At 39.0% G+C, this 19,524-nt stretch overlaps 1 long non-coding RNA gene across 3 annotated transcripts in view; it reads left to right on the forward strand.

Moving 5' to 3' along the window:
* The window catches only part of LOC109029325 (uncharacterized), a 110,540-nt gene extending 95,579 nt beyond the window's left edge, over nucleotides 1-14,961 (forward strand). For 2 of the 3 annotated variants that reach the window (XR_008670886.2, XR_008670889.2), the window contains exons 4-6: nucleotides 12,040-12,159; nucleotides 12,615-12,762; nucleotides 14,764-14,961. This is a non-coding gene — a long non-coding RNA (uncharacterized lncRNA). The remainder of the gene's footprint in view (nucleotides 1-12,039; nucleotides 12,160-12,614; nucleotides 12,763-14,763) is intronic. The other variant, XR_002008382.4, reaches the window with a different exon arrangement.
* Nucleotides 14,962-19,524: the final 4,563 nt, after the last annotated feature.

The following is a 19,524-nucleotide window of genomic DNA, read 5'->3' on the forward strand; positions in this document are numbered from 1 at the left end:
ACAGTGGATCTCTCCGCAGAAACCCTACAAGCCAGAAGAGAGTGGGGGCCGATATTCAACATTCTTAAAGAAAAGAATTTTCAACCAAGAATTTCATATCCAGCCAAACTAAGCTTCATAAGTGAAGGAGAAACAAAATACTTTACAGACAAGCAAATGCTGAGAGATTTTGTCACCACCAGACCTGCCCTAAAAGAGCTCCTGAAGGAAGCACTAAACATGGAAAGGAACAACCAGTACCAGCCGCTGCAAAATCATGCCAAAATGTAAAGACCATCGAGACTAGGAAGAAACTGCATCAACTAACGAGCAAAATAACCAGCTAACATCATCATGACAGGATCAAATTCACACATAACAATATTAACTTTAAATGTAAATGGACTAAATGCTCCAATTAAAAGACACAGACTGGCAAATTGGATAAACAGTCAAGACCCATCAGTGTGCTGTATTCAGGAAACCCATCTCATGTGCAGAGACACACATAGGCTCAAAATAAAAGGATGGAGGAAGATCTATCAAGCAAATGGAAAACAAAAAAGGCAGGGGTTGCAATCCCAGTCTCTGATAAAACAGACTTTAAACCAATAAAGACCAAAAGAGACAAAGAAGGCCATTACATAATGGTAAAGGGATCAATTCAACAAGAAGAGCTAACTGTCCTAAATATATATGCACCCAATACAGGAGCACCCAGATTCATAAAGCAAGTCCTGAGTGACCTACAAAGAGACTTAGACTCCCACACAATAATAATGGGAGACTTTAACACCCCACTGTCAACATTAGACAGATCAACAAGACAGAAAGTCAACAAGGATACCCAGGAATTGAACTCAGCTCTGCACCAAGTGGACCTAATAGACATCTACAGAACTCTCCACCCCAAATCAACAGAATATACATTCTTCTCAGCACCACACCACACCTATTCCAAAATTGACCACATACTTGGAAGTAAAGCTCTCCTCAGCAAATGTAAAAGAACAGAAATTATAACAAACTATCTCTCAGACCACAGTGCAATCAAACTAGAACTCAGGATTAAGAATCTCACTCAAAACCGCTCGACTGCATGGAAACTGAACAACCTGCTCCTGAATGACTACTGGGTACATAACGAAATGAAGGCAGAAATAAAGATGTTCTTTGAAACCAACAAGAATAAAGACACAACATACCAGAATCTCTGGGACGCATTCAAAGCAGTGTGTAGAGGTAAATTTATAGCACTAAATGCCCACAAGAGGAAACAGGAAAGATCCAAAATTGACAACCTAACATCACAATAAAAAGAACTAGAAAAGCAAGAGCAAACACATTCAAAAGCTAGCAGAAGGCAAGAAATAACTAAAATCAGAGCAGAACTGAAGGAAATAGAGACACGAAAAACCCTTCAAAAAATTAATGAATCCAGGAGCTGGTTTTTTGAAAGGATCAACAAAATTGATAGACCACTAGCAAGACTAATAAAGAAAAAAAGAGAGAAGAATCAAATAGACGCAATAAAAAATGATAAAGGGGATATCACCACCAATCCCACAGAAATACAAACTACCATCAGAGAATACTACAAACACCTCTACACAAATAAACTAGAAAATCTAGAAGAAATGGATAAATTACTCGACACATACACTCTCCCAAGACTAAACCAGGAAGAAGTTGAATCTCTGAATAGACCAATAACAGGATCTGAAATTGTGGCAATAATCAATAGCTTACCAACCAAAAAGAGTCCAGGACCAGATGGATTCACAGCCGAATTCTACCAGAGGTACAAGGAGGAACTGGTACCATTCCTTCTGAAACTATTCCAATCAATAGAAAAAGAGGGAATCCTCCCTAACTCATTTTATGAGGCCAGCATCATTCTGATACCAAAGCCAGGCAGAGACACAACCAAAAAAGAGAATTTTAGACCAATATCCTTGATGAACATTGATGCAAAAATCCTCAATAAAATACTGGCAAACTGAATCCAGCAGCACATCAAAAAGCTTATCCACCATGATCAAGTGGGCTTCATCCCTGGGATGCAAGGCTGGTTCAATATACCCAAATCAATAAATGTAATCCAGCATATAAACAGAGCCAAAGACAAAAACCACATGATTATCTCAATAGATGCAGAAAAGGCCTTTGACAAAATTCAACAACCCTTCATGTGAAAATCTCTCAATAAATTAGGTATTGATGGGACGTATTTCAAAATAATAAGAGCTATCTATGACAAACTCACAGCCAATATCATACTGAATGGGCAAAAACTAGAAGCATTCCCTTTGAAAACTGGCACAAGACAGGGATGCCCTCTCTCACCACTCCTATTCAACATAGTGTTGGAAGTTCTGGCCAGGGCAATTAGGCAGAAGAAGGAAATAAAGGGTATTCAATTAGGAAAAGAGGAAGTCAAATTGTCCCTGTTTGCAGATGACATGATTGTATATCTGGAAAACCCCATTGTCTCAGCCCAAAATCTCCTTAAGCTGATAAGCAACTTCAGCAAAGTCTCAGGATACAAAATCAATGTACAAAAATCACAAGCATTCTTATACACCAATAACAGACAGAGAGCCAAATCATGAGTGAACTCCCATTCACAATTGCTTCAAAGGGAATAAAATACCTAGGAATCCAACTTACAAGGGATGTGAAGGACCTCTTCAAGGAGAACTACAAACCACTGCTCAAGGAAATTAAAGAGGATACAAACAAATGGAAGAACATTCCATGCTCATGGGTAGGAAGAATCAATATGGTGAAAATGGCCATACTGCCCAAGGTAATTTACAGATTCAATGCCATCCCCATCAAGCTACCAATGACTTTCTTCACAGAATTGGAAAAAACTACTTTAAAGTTCATATGGAACCAAAAAAGAGCCCGCATCGCCAAGTTAATCCTAAGCCTAAAGAACAAAGCTGGAGGCATCACACTACCTGACTTCAAACTATACTACAAGGCTACAGTAACCAAAACAGCATGGTACTGGTACCAAAACAGAGATATAGATCAATGGAACAGAACACAGCCCTCAGAAATAACGCCTCATATCTACAACTATCTGATCTTTGACAAACCTGAGAAAAACAAGCAATGGGGAAAGGATTCCCTATTTAATAAATGGTGCTGGGAAAACTGGCTAGCCATATGTAGAAAGCTGAAACTGGATCCCTTCCTTACACCTTATACAAAAATCAATTCAAGATGGATTAAAGACTTAAACGTTAGACCTAAAACCATAAAAACCCTAGAAGAAAACCTAGGCAATACCATTCAGGACATAGGCATGGGCAAGGACTTCATGTCTAAAACACCAAAAGCAATGGCAACAAAAGCCAAAATTGACAAATGGGATCTAATTAAACTAAAGAGCTTCTGTACAGCAAAAGAAACTACCATCAGAGTGAACAGGCAACCTACAAAATGGGAGAAAATTTTTGCAACCTACTCATCTGACAAAAGGCTAATATCCAGAATCTACAATGAACTCAAACAAATTTACAAGAAAAAAACAAACAACCCTATCAAAAAGTGGGTGAAGGACATGAACAGACACTTCTCAAAAGAAGACATTTATGCAGCCAAAAAACACATGAAAAAATGCTCATCACTGGCCATCAGAGAAACGCAAATAAAAACCACAATGAGATACCATCTCACACCAGTTAGAATGGCAATCATTAAAAAGTCAGGAAACAACAGGTGCTGGAGAGGATGTGGAGAAATAGGAACACTTTTACACTGTTGGTGAGACTGTAAACTAGTTCAACCATTGTGGAAGTCAGTGTGGCGATTCCTCAGGGATCTAGAACTACAAACACCATTTGACCCAGCCATCCCATTACTGGGTATATACCCAAAGGACTATAAATCATGCTGCTATAAAGACACATGCACACGTATGTTTATTGTGGCACTATTCACAATAGCAAAGACTTGGAACCAACCCAAATGTCCAACAATGATAGACTGGATTAAGAAAATGTGGCACATATACACCATGGACTACTATGCAGCCATAAAAAATGATGAGTTCATGTCCTTTGTAGGGGCATGGATGAAATTGGAAATCATCATTCTCAGTAAACTATCGCAAGAACAAAAAACCAAACACCGCATATTCTCACTCATAGGTGGGAATTGAGCAATGAGATCACATGGACACCGGAAGGGGAACATCACACTCTGGGGACTGTTGTGGGGTGGGGGGCGGGGGGAGGGATGGCACTGGGAGATATACCTAATGCTAGATGACGAGTTAGTGGGTGCAGCGCACCAGCGTGGCACATGTATACATATGTAACTAACCTGCACAATGTGCACATGTACCCTAAAACTTAAATAATAAAAGAAAAAAAAGTGAATAATTATATGATTTTGGTTTAAAAATATAAATGGGAGACCACCACGCAATAAATTTAATATTAGAAGCAATATATTCATTTGGCTACTAAATGCTTTGCTGTACTTCTGTTTGCTTTATATGTGCTTATATCCTTTGTTGTATATCTGAAATATTAAGAAAAAAAGATAGGCATTAAGTATACAGCTGCTGTTCAGTCTTAGATATGGTGCTAAGGTTGTTAGCTCTATAGCTCTACAGAGACAGTCTCACCAGAGCTGATGATCTGAGATGGTCACACTGATGGGAATGTATATGAAAGGCAAAAATAAGCACACGTGTGTGCACACACACACACACACCACTAAGTCAGGATATGAATATATGTTAAGGTCTTATGTAATATGCAAGTACCTTTAAGTGAATTTTTGAATGCTCTTAAATACAATTAGAAAACACAGCATAGAATCAAAGTTTTTATGAAACTCAAAAAGGTTAAAATTTCTAGGATTTTGTCTTGGTAGTTTGTTTTCTATTATAGTGCCCATTATTTTTTATGTGTTGTAAAATAAGCACTTAAAGAGCCAAGCAGGGGTCCCTTTTCTTTCTATATCTTATTTCTTTTCTCACTGGTCATTGCAAGACAAACACATCATTAAACACACAGAAGCCTTACTATTGCATAATATTTTGTGTCAAGCAGATATCTCTGGAGCAGTCAAGGCAGTTTGTTCCTTTGAGTGCCGGAAGGACTTTGCTGTAGCTTTGCTTTATCTACTATAGTTTCTCAGCAAGGGCAGCCTTATGGGATGTATTCAGGTTGCCAGTCGATAGAAATGAGAATTTCTTCACCCTCTACAAGTTTTATGTCACTGCTGGAGAATGGGAGTTTCTGTTGCTGCAACAAGTTAGTATTCAATTAAAATGTGATCATTTCAAAATGAATAGTGAATTTGTATTACTCAGGATTGCCCCCTTAGGAAGCCAGTGTGCTTTGGTGCCACTGGCATAATCGGCAGCTCTGGACCGGTCTAGTCTGATGTAAGATTAGAGCCACCTAAGGAGAGCTCAAAGGCATCTTGTGCTGTCAGGGACCAATCCAGTGAATCAGAGTGGCAGCTGAGATGGAAAAAAGGCAGCTGCTGGGCCAACACCATGAGACTCAGAGTTATTTTTCAGGAAGCTCAACTGAATTATTTCTTTTCAATGTGTGGCTCTCTCTGTGAATAGAATGCAGTGACATTGGGTGAAAAGGATAGACTTTATCAGGATTTGGCTGACTGAGTTATGGGGCAGGTATGCATGCTGGGAAGAGCAGGGATGGATGGATTGGAATAAAATATGACCAGTGGTCCAAGCTACTTCACAGCACCAGAAAGCCATCTGTTAGGGCTCAACTTAGCATGACCATCATCTCTTGTAGGAAAAGCCAGAGTAAGGGTGCAAAGTTATAGGTGCATGAAGGGAGTTCAAGAAAAATGCTCAATTTCAAAGAAAAATTAAAATGAGCTAATCACTGGAATTTAACAAGTTAACGTCAACACACAATCATCTACAAAGGGGCAGGTCAGCAATTTGTTTTTAACAACTAGACGTTTTTAAAGAGGAAAATTACTTGGTAAGAATTATATCTTCTATCATTTTCTATCATCTTATGATGTGGATATTTATGGAATTAAAAATCACAGTGTCTCAGATCAGGTTGAATGTTCAGATTTATGTTAAGACCAGACATTTCCTGTAGTGGTTGGATCAGAGAGAGCCCAGGCCCTTTGTATCCCAGGCAGGTGGTCTGAATATGGAGAGAGAGATGACATAGAAGATACGGTTTAAGGCTTTTTGTTTGTTTTTTTTTGATTCTTGGTAAAGGAGGTGATATGGTTTGGCTATGTCCCCACCCAAATCTCATCTTGAATTGTAGGTCCCATAATTCCCACATCTTGTGGGAGGGACCTGCTGGGAGATAACTGAATGGGGCCAGTTTCTCTCATACTGTTCTCATGGTAGTGAATAAGTCTCACGAGATCTGATGATTTTATAAGGTGTTTCCCCTTTCACTTGGCTCTCATTCTCTCTCTTGCTTGTGGCCAGGTAAGATGTCCCTTGCTCTTTTGCCATGATTGTGAAGACTCCCAGCCACGGGGAACTGTGAGCAATTAAACCTCTTTCCTTTACAAATTACCGAGTCTCAGATGCGTCTTTATTAGCAGTGTGAGAATGGACTAATATAGGAGGATTCTTGATTATTTTGTAGGAGCTTTATAAGTATGAAAATGCTATAGTCTTTTCTTTTGTCTCAGCCAGCTCATTAATGTTTTTATAGTAAAAAGGTTTCCCTGGTATATTTTTCTGACTGTACCCTCTACTGCGCCATCACCACATAAACAGAAAGGTACCACTTTTTGTCTAGCGTGAGATTCAATAAACATGAGTTGAATGTGTGAGAGGAGAACATGACTCTGTGTATGTGGCAAGAGAACAGACACATAAATAAAACCCAGAACTCTTACACAATGCTCCTCCCCCTTCTATCTTCAATTACTCCTCTATTTCTCCTTGTTATTATTTTCTCAAGTACAGCCTCTTTTTTTCAGAGGAAAAATCACTCTTGTCAGGGTTCAATAGTCCTTTACAGGTGTTGATGGATTCCACCATTAATGGCCACTAGAGGTGAGACTGAACACCTAGGAGAGCCAGAGATGAGCTGGTATCTTGGTGCAGGTAACATGGACTGTGGCCATGTGTAGAAATCAATCCTCAGGCTTTCAGTCATGTTAAAACTGGTTATCGAAAGTTTAAGGCGAAGTAGGAATGGGGGAGCAAGTCAGAAAGTCAAAGCAAGTCATGTCAAGAATGGATTGTGCCTCAGTGCTTTTCGTGAAACAGCTCCAATAATAATCAGCTATTCCAATCTCTATCTCACTTCGTGACTTGACTCTATTGGGCATTCTTACTCAGCATGTTAAAAAGCTAGACTTACATGATGCAAGTATAAAAAAGGAAAAAAAAAGGAATAGCCTATATCATCAGCTGCCTTTCTTCTTCCAGTTCTTTCACCAGAGTGGGATATTTGCATGAGTATTTATATATATTTACACTTGGGATAGACGAGGCTTACGGGAAATGTGGCTTTGATTGCACCTTCTGAACCATAGCTTGACTGCGCAGGTGTTTCACAGCATAAGTGGGGTCAGATGAGTAGACTTAGGCTTCAGGGCCGGGGTGACCAGTCAGCCCAGTTTCCCCAGGACTGGGGCAGGGGATAGAATGTGGAGTTTTATTTTAAAATTGGGATAGTGCTGGGAAAATTGTCCTGATTTGTCTGGGACTGATAGGTTTGGAGGTTGACTGACCAGACTATACGTGCGTGTGTAATACTGTATTGACATTGTGTAAGCCCCACCCGCCCACCCCCCACCACTTCACTTGTGTTCATCAAAATGGATTAGCCTCCCTGTCACCCCTCTCCCCTGAGGTTGTTCTGTCAGATCACGTGGGGCTTATTCCATTCTAAGACCATGGCAGAGGAAGTAGGATGTATGCTGTTGGCTTAACGACTTCATCTTATGCAGGGAAGTAACATTAATGTATTAGAACACATATCTAGCTGGGTTTCATTCGCTGGTCCAAAATTACATTTTGATTCATGGTACATTTTGATCTGAAACATACCTACTAACTAAACTTTGATCAGTGCTATGGTCTCTCAACAAAGGAAGAAAATACACCTGTAGAGGAAAATTCTCACACATCTGCTTCACATTTCCTATCTCAAGTGCAAATTTAGATAATCATAAATAAAACTTTAAGAAATATCCTCTAAGGTTGTCATGAAAACAGGGTTGAATTCAGATTTGGGAACAAGACCACCAAGTCAGGAACAAAGGCGAGTGAAGACTGAAAGTGGCAGTCAGAACAAACCAAAAATTGCCCATGGATTCTGCTCTGCATTGCTGTTGGTGAGCCATGGTTCCCGCTGCACTTTATTCCACTTCCTCCATGAGTGGCTCTAATGCCCTTGAAGAACCTTTTGTGTGCAGAGTGGCTTTCTAGAAGTACTGGATATATTCTTGTGGAATAGAGTGCTGAAGCATTTTTTGGTTACCTTAGCTTGCAGCTTAAAATTCTTTCATGCAAATACTGTTTCAGTAAATACTGTTTCAGTAAAGATTTGAAGTTATCAGTAGCAATTGAGAAAATAATTGAACTATGGGCATATCACAATTACCATTTGCAGCTATTATCTAATTTCTGTCCTTAGAATTTATTTAATCATGGGAAAAATAATAAAAGAATTTATTTAATCATGGTAAGTTAATGACAAAGTTACTTTTTCGCTCTGAGAAACTGTTTTTGGTTTGTTTGTTGTTTTCTAAATTCACCAACTTTTGAAATTACCTGCAGAAGACTATGTGGGTCAAAGGCTTTCTGTACTTAGATGGCACAATGTGGTTATAAACTCCACAGAGGATTTACCAGAGTCCCTTGTGTATCAACTATGCAGTACTTTAGTAGTTACTACTTGAAGTGTGGTCTGCTGTGAGACAGCACTAGCATCCCCTGGGAACTTGTTAGAATTTTAACCCCAGGCCTAACCTCAGACCTATTAAATCAGAATCTGTGTGTTAACATGATCTGTAGGTAATTAGTAAGCACATGAAAGTTTGAAAAGTGGTGCTGTAGAGAATTTGGAGGAAAAATGAAGGGATGGCTCTAGTCATGTCAGTCCAAGCAATCTGTCTTGCAATCATAGGGCCCATCCTCCTTGGAATGTCCAACCAAGACCTATATTTGCAGTGGAACACACATCCTGCTATAGAACAGAATTCTTCCACGCATCAACGTCCCGCGCTCTATGAATGTTGGTGCCACTTTTACTGTTGCAAACACATCACCACAGTTGGAAGTTGACTCTTGGTCTACTCCAGCAAAATGACAGCTGCAGTCCATTTCCCAAGTCTTCAACACTTTGAGCAAAGTGGATGTTTTGTAATGTTTGGAAGAGACATGTCATAAAGCAGCAGTTTGGAAGGGGATTGGGCTGCAGTTATCTCAGAGGAGGGCCCAGTAAACCTCTAGGAAGGAATAGCAGCCATTAGATAGATAATTAGGACCTTCAACACTCTTAGCAGCAAAAGATGCAATGCTTTAGAATTATGCTGGTAGATAATAAGGCAGTGTCAACCCTGCTGTAGACTGAGATTATTGAGTGGAGAATTGGAAATGAGAGGCCAGTTTCTTTTTTATCATGGAAAGTTTTTTTTCTTTTGATTCGTAAGTCATGCAGCGATAAGTTTTTGAAGTCATAAAAACTGAAGACTTGGAGGCATCAGCAAATTTTCCTCTACTGATTTTGTTCACTCAGAGCTTTTGTGTGTCTTCCAGGGCTACCAGTGCCACATAAGTCTGAAGGGGTCCCCTCCTCATTGCATTTTATGTTAGTTGGACCCCCTGGGGTTGTGCAATGCTGCAACTCTGATTACATTTCCTCAGTGTAGACTGTAAGCAAAAAGGATATAAGAAGAGTGATTTCCATTATTCAACAGATATTATAATTAGCCTCAACCCACATGCATATCAAAATCATCCCTAAGACTACAAGAAATCTGCTCAGGCCACATTTTTATAAATATTGATTCTGTAGGTCTGGGGAAGGATCCAGGAATTTGTATTTCTATTTATCTCTAGGTAATTCTGATATGCTGTCAACTCTGTCTTTAGTGTTTAGTGCTGAGGCAGATACTTAAAAAATTAAGACACTGTCTATGCCTTCAAGCATCTGCAATCCTATGAGAGAGCTGTACATATAAATGACACATAATACAATACTAATTTAGGGCTGTGATAGAGGCAAATACAAAGAACTCCAGAATGATTGTGGTGGAGAATGGAGCCAAACTCTTACTTGTTCATGTCTTTGTGTGTTTGTGTATACATGCAGCTCTAAGCAAACCTGGGACCTCTGTGAGATCTGCGTTAGCTCCCCTCTTCAGTGCCCTGTTCTGACTGACTTGTTGAGCTCTTGACCCCTTCCATTCCCTTTCCTTTCCTTTCTCCTTTTAAAAAAAAAAAAAAAAAAACAGGGTTTCACTCTGTTGCCCAGGCTAGAGTGCAGTGGTGTGATCTCAGCTCACTGCAGCCTCCACCTCCCAGGCTCAAACTATTCTCCCACCTCAGCCTCCCGAGTAGCTGGGATTACAGGTGTGTGCCACCATGCTCAGCTAATTTTTGTATGATTTGTAGAGACAGGGTTTCACCATGTTGCTCAGGCTGGTCTCAAACTCCTGGGCTCAATCGATCCACCCACCTCAGCCTCCCAAAGTGCTAGGATTTTAGGCATGAGCCACCACACTGGGCCTCTTGACCTCTTTCCACTCCTACAGATAAACAGGCTCCTTTGGCCTGTCTCTGTAAACCCTGCTGTTGAGAAATGATCTACTTGTTCACACTGAGGTATATTAATAATCCTATTATGTTCCTTTTTATGGAAACCTTTCATTTTAGTAGACTGACTAAAACCACAGTGGGACTTGAGGAGTGGCAACCTGGGTCTGGGAGGGGTACATGCTTGCGTGCGTGTGTGTGTGTTTGTGTGTATACACACACACATAGATAGAGAGTTGGGAGTGCGAAGGCTTCTTGTAATCCTACCAGGTGGCCACCTCTTGTTACTGCATTAGAAGCTGACTGCAAAGTTTAGAAATTTAGTTAGGAAATGGGAAGAGAGGGATGGGTATGAATTGCTGCTAATGGCTTACAGAGGCTATTAGTTCAAAATGAAGCACTAATTCAGAGAAGTGCTGAGCAAGAGGAGAAAAGAGAATTAAAAGAAATGAAATGCCAATGAACAGTTGATCATGTCTTAATGAGCAGTGAGAATCAATGAGGTGAAAAATGTCAGCCTGCTCAAAAAGATGCTTTCCTGGTTTTAAAAATAATCAGTAGGGTACCAGATTCATCCTATAATTTAGAAATGATTATCATATTTATATTTACTTGTGTTTTTTCACCATCAGCAAATCATTGTTTCCCTGAATTCTTATTATGAAAATCATATTTCCTTATTATTTTCACTTTATATATGAATGAACTGAGGAAAGGTTATTACTCCAAGGCAATCTAGATTTTTGATCATCAAATTCAGCTTCTGTTTTTCTGTGTAGCAAAGCCAGCACTTCCATATCTTGACTTCACAGCTATACCTTATGGGCAAGCTGTAGTGATGAGAAGATTATTAATATAATTCTCATACAAGCTTCTCTGAAAGTAAGTAGAGGTACAATAGTAGAGAGTTTGGCTCTATTGCATGGGTTGCAACAAGTTTTAGAACTCAAGACCCTTTCCTTTTAGATTTATGTTCATTTTGATAGATTATTCATCCATTGCCTGATGTACAGTTTCAGAGAGTGAAGCCAAAGAAGCTTAGAACTTGTCCTCTGAGAAGGCTATTTGCTACTGGTTGATGGGGTGCCTAGGATATTGACAGCTGACCTCTTGAATAGTTTTATCCTCATCACTTTACAAACAACCACTGGATTTCCAGGCCTTAAGCTTTGTTGAGAACTCTCAACAAGTACATGCAGGTATTCCAGGACACTTCAAAATGTATTAATCTCTTGTGTGAGATGAACATGTTGCCTGTCCTGAGATTTCATTTGCAACAATTGTCGTGCTTTCCTCTCTTGGAGATGCTGCTGTCGGGCATGAAAAATACAACACAAATTTTATGAGCAATAATCACACCTCCTCTGAATCATCTGTTTGAGTTCTTCCAGGTTTGAAATAATGGAACCTGCACAAGGACAATGGTAGGTGCACTAACTTATGTTGCTTTAGTTATCAGGAAGGTCAACACCAGTTTAAATAAGAGCCTGGCTGATATTGCTTCCTAAAAGCTATGGGGAAGGCACTACATGCCCTTCTGATTTGTTTGTCAAATATGTCTGAGATGACACACATCTCTGTTTGCTTTTATGTAAGAGAATATAACATGGCTGGAATTCAAAACACCAATGGAAAAAGTCAAGTGAAGTATTTGTTGATAGATTGTTTCCTCCCTATACTTCGAAATGAACAAAGCCATCACTTTATGGTACCTGTCAGGATTTGAGATTCCACAAAAATTAAGATAGAAGTGGTAGTGAGGAATGCCTATGTATAAGATAAGTCATCTATTTAGCAGCAGCTAATTCATCTGTACACTGCTTTATAAGAAATACAATAGGCTTGGATCTCTCTTGCCCTTTTTTTGTCTCTCTCTCAGAATCGCGGCATGTCTTCCAAGGAAAAACTGTAACTAAATCTATGGCAAGTTTTTGGATTAGAAAAATCTAGACTTCGTGAAGATAAGAGCAGAGCTGTGGAAAAGTAAGACAAAGAAATCATCCAACAATACAAGCAACATACAAGAGGTTTGCAGTCTATCAATGAAAACTGATTAAATTTACATAAGTGCTAATCTCAGAAGATTAGTGCATTGACAATCTATAGTGTGTGCAATGGAACTTGAAAAGAGTACGAAAAGACTACCTCCTCACCATTTCCCAATGACCTGTACAATTAAGCAAATGACATATTCTTTGATTGCTTGTGTGTTGGCCTGGAACACTAAATCTCATAGTTCATTAGTATGCGTTGTTAGATGTTTCAATTCCCAGCTACGGTGTTGTCTGGAAGAAACAGCCTCAGGAGAGGAGGTAGATTATGCAAACTATGGATTTTTGAATGTTTTCTAATTAAACATAGCAAGAAATCTATAATATGCCTTGATTTGCTTAAGTCCTTGTTAATAAAATTTCTAGAGTAACAGGAAGATGCATCAATATACTGTATGGCAAAGACTTTTTAGCACTAATTCCAACCATGTCGCTCTCTAGCAGTCAGAGATCCACCTTCTTAATTCCACGTTGAGGTTTGGCATATGAGGAAAAACCCACAAGCCTTATTTTGGAATAGGGTAAAATCAGTGGTTAGTTGTCAATTCCTATTTCATAGGAAGATTGAATATGATAATTGTAGATGGGGTGTTTATCCTTTCTCTTGACCACTTCGGTGAAGAAAGGCAAAATTAGGAATTGGCAAAATAGGAGTGAGAACTAGACAAAACTGAAAATAGCTGTGAAAAGAAAGGACTTAAAGCTGTATTCTGCATTGACTGCTCACTGATACCATTTTAATTTTGGTAAAAGGTGATAGTGTCCATCCTTAATTTCTGAAGAGTTACAGAAGGCCTTATTTTTATTCTGTTTCATTACCAATAGTAACTATAATTTATATGGCATCTACTGTGTGCCAGACACTATGCTAAATCATACACATTATTCTCTGATCTTAAATCCAAACTTTCAGCTATATAATTCTCATTTTAGTAAGGAGAAAATTGAATAGGTGAGTGAATAGTTTGTGCAAGATGATTGCTAATGAGTAATGGAGTATTTTACAGCTCGTGTCAACCTGACTCCGGAGTTCTGCAATTCCAACTGCCATGCCTTTCCTTCCTATCCACCAACCTGGCCAAGTTTAGAAACTAAAATGATTACATGTGTTCTTTCTGAGTCCATCTTGGTACATAAAAATTTAATTTTTTTTGTATGTGATAAAAATGCCTTCCTATTTAAAATTCAGTGTTGGCGGAGTGTGGTGGCTCACGCCCGTAATCCCAGCACTTTGGGAGGTCTAGGTGGGTGCATCAGCTGAGGTCAGGAGTTCAAAGCCAGCCTGGCCAACCTAGTGAAACCCCGTCTCTACAAAACATCCAAAAATTAGCCAGGCATGGTGGCAGGCACCTGTAATCCCAGCGACTCGGGAGGCTGAGGCAGGAGAATCTTTTGAACCCGGGAGGCGGAGGTTGCAGTGAGCCGAGATTGAGCCATTGTACTCCAGCCTGGGTGACAGAGCGAGACTCCGTCTCAAAAAAAAATTCAATGTCAAGTATTCTTAGTTCTTAGAATAGATAACTCACTTGTTATACTACTTTAAAACAGCCAGGGATACAAATGACAGGACAAATGGTTGCTGTTCATGTAGTTATTCTTAATTTGTGCAAGGATTTTTTTTATTTGTTTGCTATACTGGTTGTATTTATGGATACAAAAAAAAAAACACAAGACTAGATGTGATCACTGAAATATGCTAATTACTTATTCTGTGAATATGCATCCATACTATACGTGGCAACATTAAAGGATCATTCCCCACACAATCCATCAATATGTAGCTGTCAATCTGTCAGTTAATTACAATTAATGCAGCTGACAAGGCAGAGCTCCAAAGCATATTAACAATACTTTACATTCTCCAGTCATGACATTTGAGCCATCATACAGTGTGTGTGAATATATATTAAAAATAATGCATCCTTTTCTTCTAAATAATTTTGACACAATGGTGACATGTTTCTCTGTTTTCTAAAGGGCTTATGTCACTTCTGTCCTCCTTCCCAGCCAAGTAAAGCAAAAGAGAAACAACTTTCAAAAGGACTGAAACACTATGGACTCAATTTCCATGTGCTGCACTAAATGGGGTCCTTAGAGCATCCCGGGCTGTCTTTGCTCTGATTTTATCAGAGTAAAAAATTTAAATTTTGCTTATGATAGGCTGAAGTTCTTATAAGGGGGAGAATTCTGGAAGAATTTTAAAGAGACATGATTAAAAATAAATGCTGCACATTGACAAATGTTTGCCTCTAGATTTTTTTCCTTTTAGTAATTGTATTCATCTTAACATATGGAGATCTACTGCATAATTATGTACCATCCTGAATATATGGCATTTCTGCAAACTGGTACAGACATAGGCGAAGGGATTGTAAGGACACATGTTTGAGAAGACCCAGGAACTCTCACGACTGGTCTTAGGACCCTCCCTTACTTCAGTAATGCAAAAATCCTCATCAAGAGTTTTTTTTTTTTTTTTTTTTGGTCCTTTGTAAAATGGACTAAGCCAAAGTCTGCAGGGTCTCAGGGCATCCCCAATGCCTCAATATCAAGCAGCTGCTCTGTCCTGAAGAAGGCTTTGCATGTGATTTCTCCACATTTCAGCTTTTCAAGTGGTCCAGAGACCATGATCAGGTGTTCAAATCATACAGCTTTTTCTACCTTCTCCCCTGTTTTCTTTCTTTCTTTCTTTTTTTCCAGTTGAGACTTCCAATGGGTTGTTTCTCAAAAGGAAGTTAGGAGACAAAGATTCACCTTAATCCATTGGCACTCTGAGAACTACCTAGTTCATAGGTACCTGACATTCTCATCCATGTTCCTATGCTTTCCTGCTCATGCATCAGCAGATGATTGTCAGTGAGTTGAAAGTAATTACATAGAAATGCCATGGTGGCTAGCTCAAGGTGCCTTGTACCTTGCAGCTGATGCAGGATATTTTTTTTTTTGACCCCTTCGAGGGATGGGTGACAGGGATGCCCCATTTACTCCTCCCACTGTGCTCAACCCCTTGTGGGAGGGAACACATAGGTGAGTGAGTACAGGAGCTAGCCAGCTGCTTCAGCACTGGCAGAAGCAAACTCCATTTACTCAGGCCTGCTTCACCCTACCCCTTGTGGGAGGGAGCATGCAGGTGAGCAAGTGCAGGAACCAGCTGCCTTGGTGTTGGCAGGAGCAAACTCCATGCAGGCCCTGTGGTAGCATACAGGTGCAGGTGCCTGTGACCTCAAGGCCCCAGAGGGTGTGTTACTATGCTCTCTCAGCTCTGCTGTACGCAGATAGCAGTGTGTTGTCAGCTCAGTGGGCCCTTTGCCTTGTTGTGTGGGGTGGCTGTCCTCCACTAATGAGGGCAAAGGGCCAGTGTGACAGCCTTTTTGGGTACCCACACTTGGTGTATCCTGAATTCTTGTCCAGTGGCCAAGAAGAATGAAGTCACACAGACAAATTGAAGGATGGTGAATGCAGACAATTTTATTGAGCACTGAAAGTGGCTCTCAGCCGACAGGGGAGCTGGAAAGAGTACGAGAAGGGCAGGTCGCTTTCCTCTGAAGTCAAGTCACCTCTCTGCCTCTCTCCTTCGAAGTCAAGTTGCCTCTCTCTAATGTCCAGCTACTTCTCTTAAGTCAAGACACTTCTTTTTGATGTCCAGCCACTTCTCCTCTCTACTGGCTGAGTCTAGGGTCTTTGTAGGCACAGGATGGAGGGTGGGGCAGGCCTTAGGTAGTTTTGGAAAAGGCAACATTCAATTAGTAAAAATACAATATTCAGAAAGAACCAATTGGGATAGAGTGGGCAAACAGGGATAGAAGTTCTCACTTTGGGCCATGGGTTTCAGGCTTTTCAGCTTGAAGGTGGGGCTTTGCCTGTGACCTGTCCCTGTCAGCTGAGAGTTTCTCTGCCTCCTGTCTCTATCACAGCCACTAGACTGTGGGCCAGAAGAAGCCATTGTTGGGAAGTGTATCCCATGCCATTGATGTATCACATTTCTCCTTTCTTGATCATCTCCTAAGAGCATTGCAATGCTCCTCTAAGTATTTCCAACTCTTTGCATTCAGAGTGGAACAGACTTTGACAGTAATGTTTTCTGTAGAAAAGGCTCTGCTTGCCAGAATACTCAGTTCCTATTCTCATTCTCTTCCTCTCTTCCCTCATTATTACATTTTAGCAATAGGTTGAACGTGAAAAAATAGCAGAAATGAAGGGTTAATGATTAAAGTACTTTAAAACCTTTACTCATAGAAAGAAGGAAATTACATGTTTGATCTGTCTCTTACTTCAATGATTAAATCTTTTTGCGAAATTGTAACAGTGTACTCATAAGAATTATTCTCTCTTCAATGTGAAAGAACACTTTACAATTAAACCCATTGCATCCCATCAAGGTTTCCTCTTAAGCAACATAATTGTTCTGTCCTATTCATGGTATATTTTAATATCCTCCTTGAGACTAAATTAATTTTGTTTTCATGTTGTCAAATGTTTTTGAAATGACCTGTATATGACAACGTAGATCATTGTGATTTCTAACTACAAGAGAGAAAGTATAATGAAAGAAAATATCTTTTTGTTACTAAGTTTGTAGGAAGAAATTTGGGATTCTTAAGCAGGGAAGAATGCTATTATGTATTATTTCTCTTCTTAAGCATGATATTTAGAATTTCCTGAAACATACTTCTTGGAAATCTGTGTTTACCTTCTTTCAACCATGATCCTTGGAAATTGTTATTTTTGTGAATGATAGTTTGTTATTAGTTTGAATTCTTAAAAAGTGTGTTTTTAATTTTTATGGATACATAATAGTCATACATATTTATTATAAAAAGGATGCTATAATGTGACATAGTTCCTGGGAAGTGAACTCTGTACAATTTCAAGCATGTCAGTTTCTGTCTGTTGTGATTTATCTATGTCTAGCAATGGAAGGATACATGTTGCATTGCATAAAATGTATTATGGTGACTTTCTGGGCCAGGCTACAACCTAGGAAGAGTAGTAATTACTAACCACACAGAGGCACCCACTTCCTTAATTTTTGTCTTAATCATTTATTTTTACTTTAGTTTTTTTTTTTTTTTACTGGAAATAAAATCAAAATTTGCAGCTTCAGGACTTAATATTTTAATCCGGCACCATTTAGAAATTTTCTAACTGTTAGATCACCAGCCTTAGAAACCTTATGAATTTCCTCCACTTTAGTAGGAGCAAAAGTGAGAAAGCCAGCTCAGTTATGGCCAATTTGGCAATTTCCAGACTGATCGTCTGTGTCCAGCCTGTAGTTTTTCCTTCTATTTTCTTCTATATGATAATTTGCAATGAAGAAATTATTTTATAGTTTAGAGAATACTTATTTTCAACTTAATATATACCTGCTTGCATAAAAACAGTTACTATAAGCATAAATCTAGAGGAATTCTGATGTCGTTATGTTTCTAGTGCCTTTGAGAATTTGGAGAGGGCTTGGCTCCATTGTGTCTTGAAAAAACTAATTTTCTTTAAGGTATTTGTTAACAAATTGGTGTTTGTTCATTTCAATACAGCCTTTTGTAAACCCTAAATTTAGCTAGGAGATGGGGCAGGTGGGAGATTCATAGTCACTACATAAAAGAGCTTCAAGAAGATGTTATCAATTTAGAGGATGACTTTTGTGTTGGTTTTCTTCCTTTTATTTGAGTGAAATGCTTTTGGAAAGAAAGACTGAAAGAAAAGAAAGGAAAAAAAGGAAGGGAAGAAGAAAAAAAGCAAGCAGGATTTCTATTAGTAGTTTTCTCTACATAGACTAGGAAAATACAATAAAATAATGGCCAATTTATAAACCTTGAGCATTTATTGTTGATCATTACTGATGATGGATTCTACTATAGGTTCATCATGTATAGGTAGATATGTCCAAAGTCCATTGGCCTTATTGGAACAATGCAAATGAAAATTAGGACCGGCATGAACATCTGTATATACGAACAACCATTTTATTGTAGAGCTTTAATAAACATTACTGATCTGTAGGGTGTTACTTTTCTTCAACAGAAATTATTCATTTTTTATCTTTTTTATCTTTTTTTGCTAACTGTTCTGCTTGGGAATTGTAGTAAGACACTGTGTTAACTTTCAATGCAGTTACTTAGAACACTTCTCTCTCCCAAAACCTCCTGCAGGTTAGCCCTAAGAAGCTTACCATCATTCTCATCACTGTAATCCACCAGAGGAGAAGTAAACATGGCTTTGGCCCTTGGAAAAGTGATTTCAACTCTAACTTTGTGCTAGGACATTAAAAAACCACAGAAAGAAAGTCACTGCAATTATCTTGTAGGCATACAGGCTGCCACCAAGTGTGTATAACGTCTGACCAAGCTATAAATCAGCAGAGCATGACAGGCTGATTCCCATTATCAAGAACCTCATGGGGCATCATAGTTTCATTGTAGTGGAATTTTGTTATTTTCAGAAACTTCATAAAATTATCTAGTTTTCAGGACTATAGATGACATATGTGGCATCCAGTTTTCTGGAGGTCGTAAGAAGGTAGAAAAGACCTACCTTGGAAGTAATAAAAGAGTACAGCAAGATTGTTGAATATAAGATCAACATATCAGAATCAATTTCTTTCCTACAACCTGGCAATAACCCATTAGAAAATAGAATAAAAGAAAGGATTTCATTTAGAATTGCAATAATATCTATATAGTGTCTAAGAATAAACCTAACAAAGAATGCAAGAGCTTCAAGGAGAAATGTTTAATGAAA

Source organism: Gorilla gorilla, chromosome 14 (genome assembly GCF_029281585.2).
Source record: "Gorilla gorilla gorilla isolate KB3781 chromosome 14, NHGRI_mGorGor1-v2.1_pri, whole genome shotgun sequence".
NCBI lineage: Eukaryota > Metazoa > Chordata > Mammalia > Primates > Hominidae > Gorilla > Gorilla gorilla.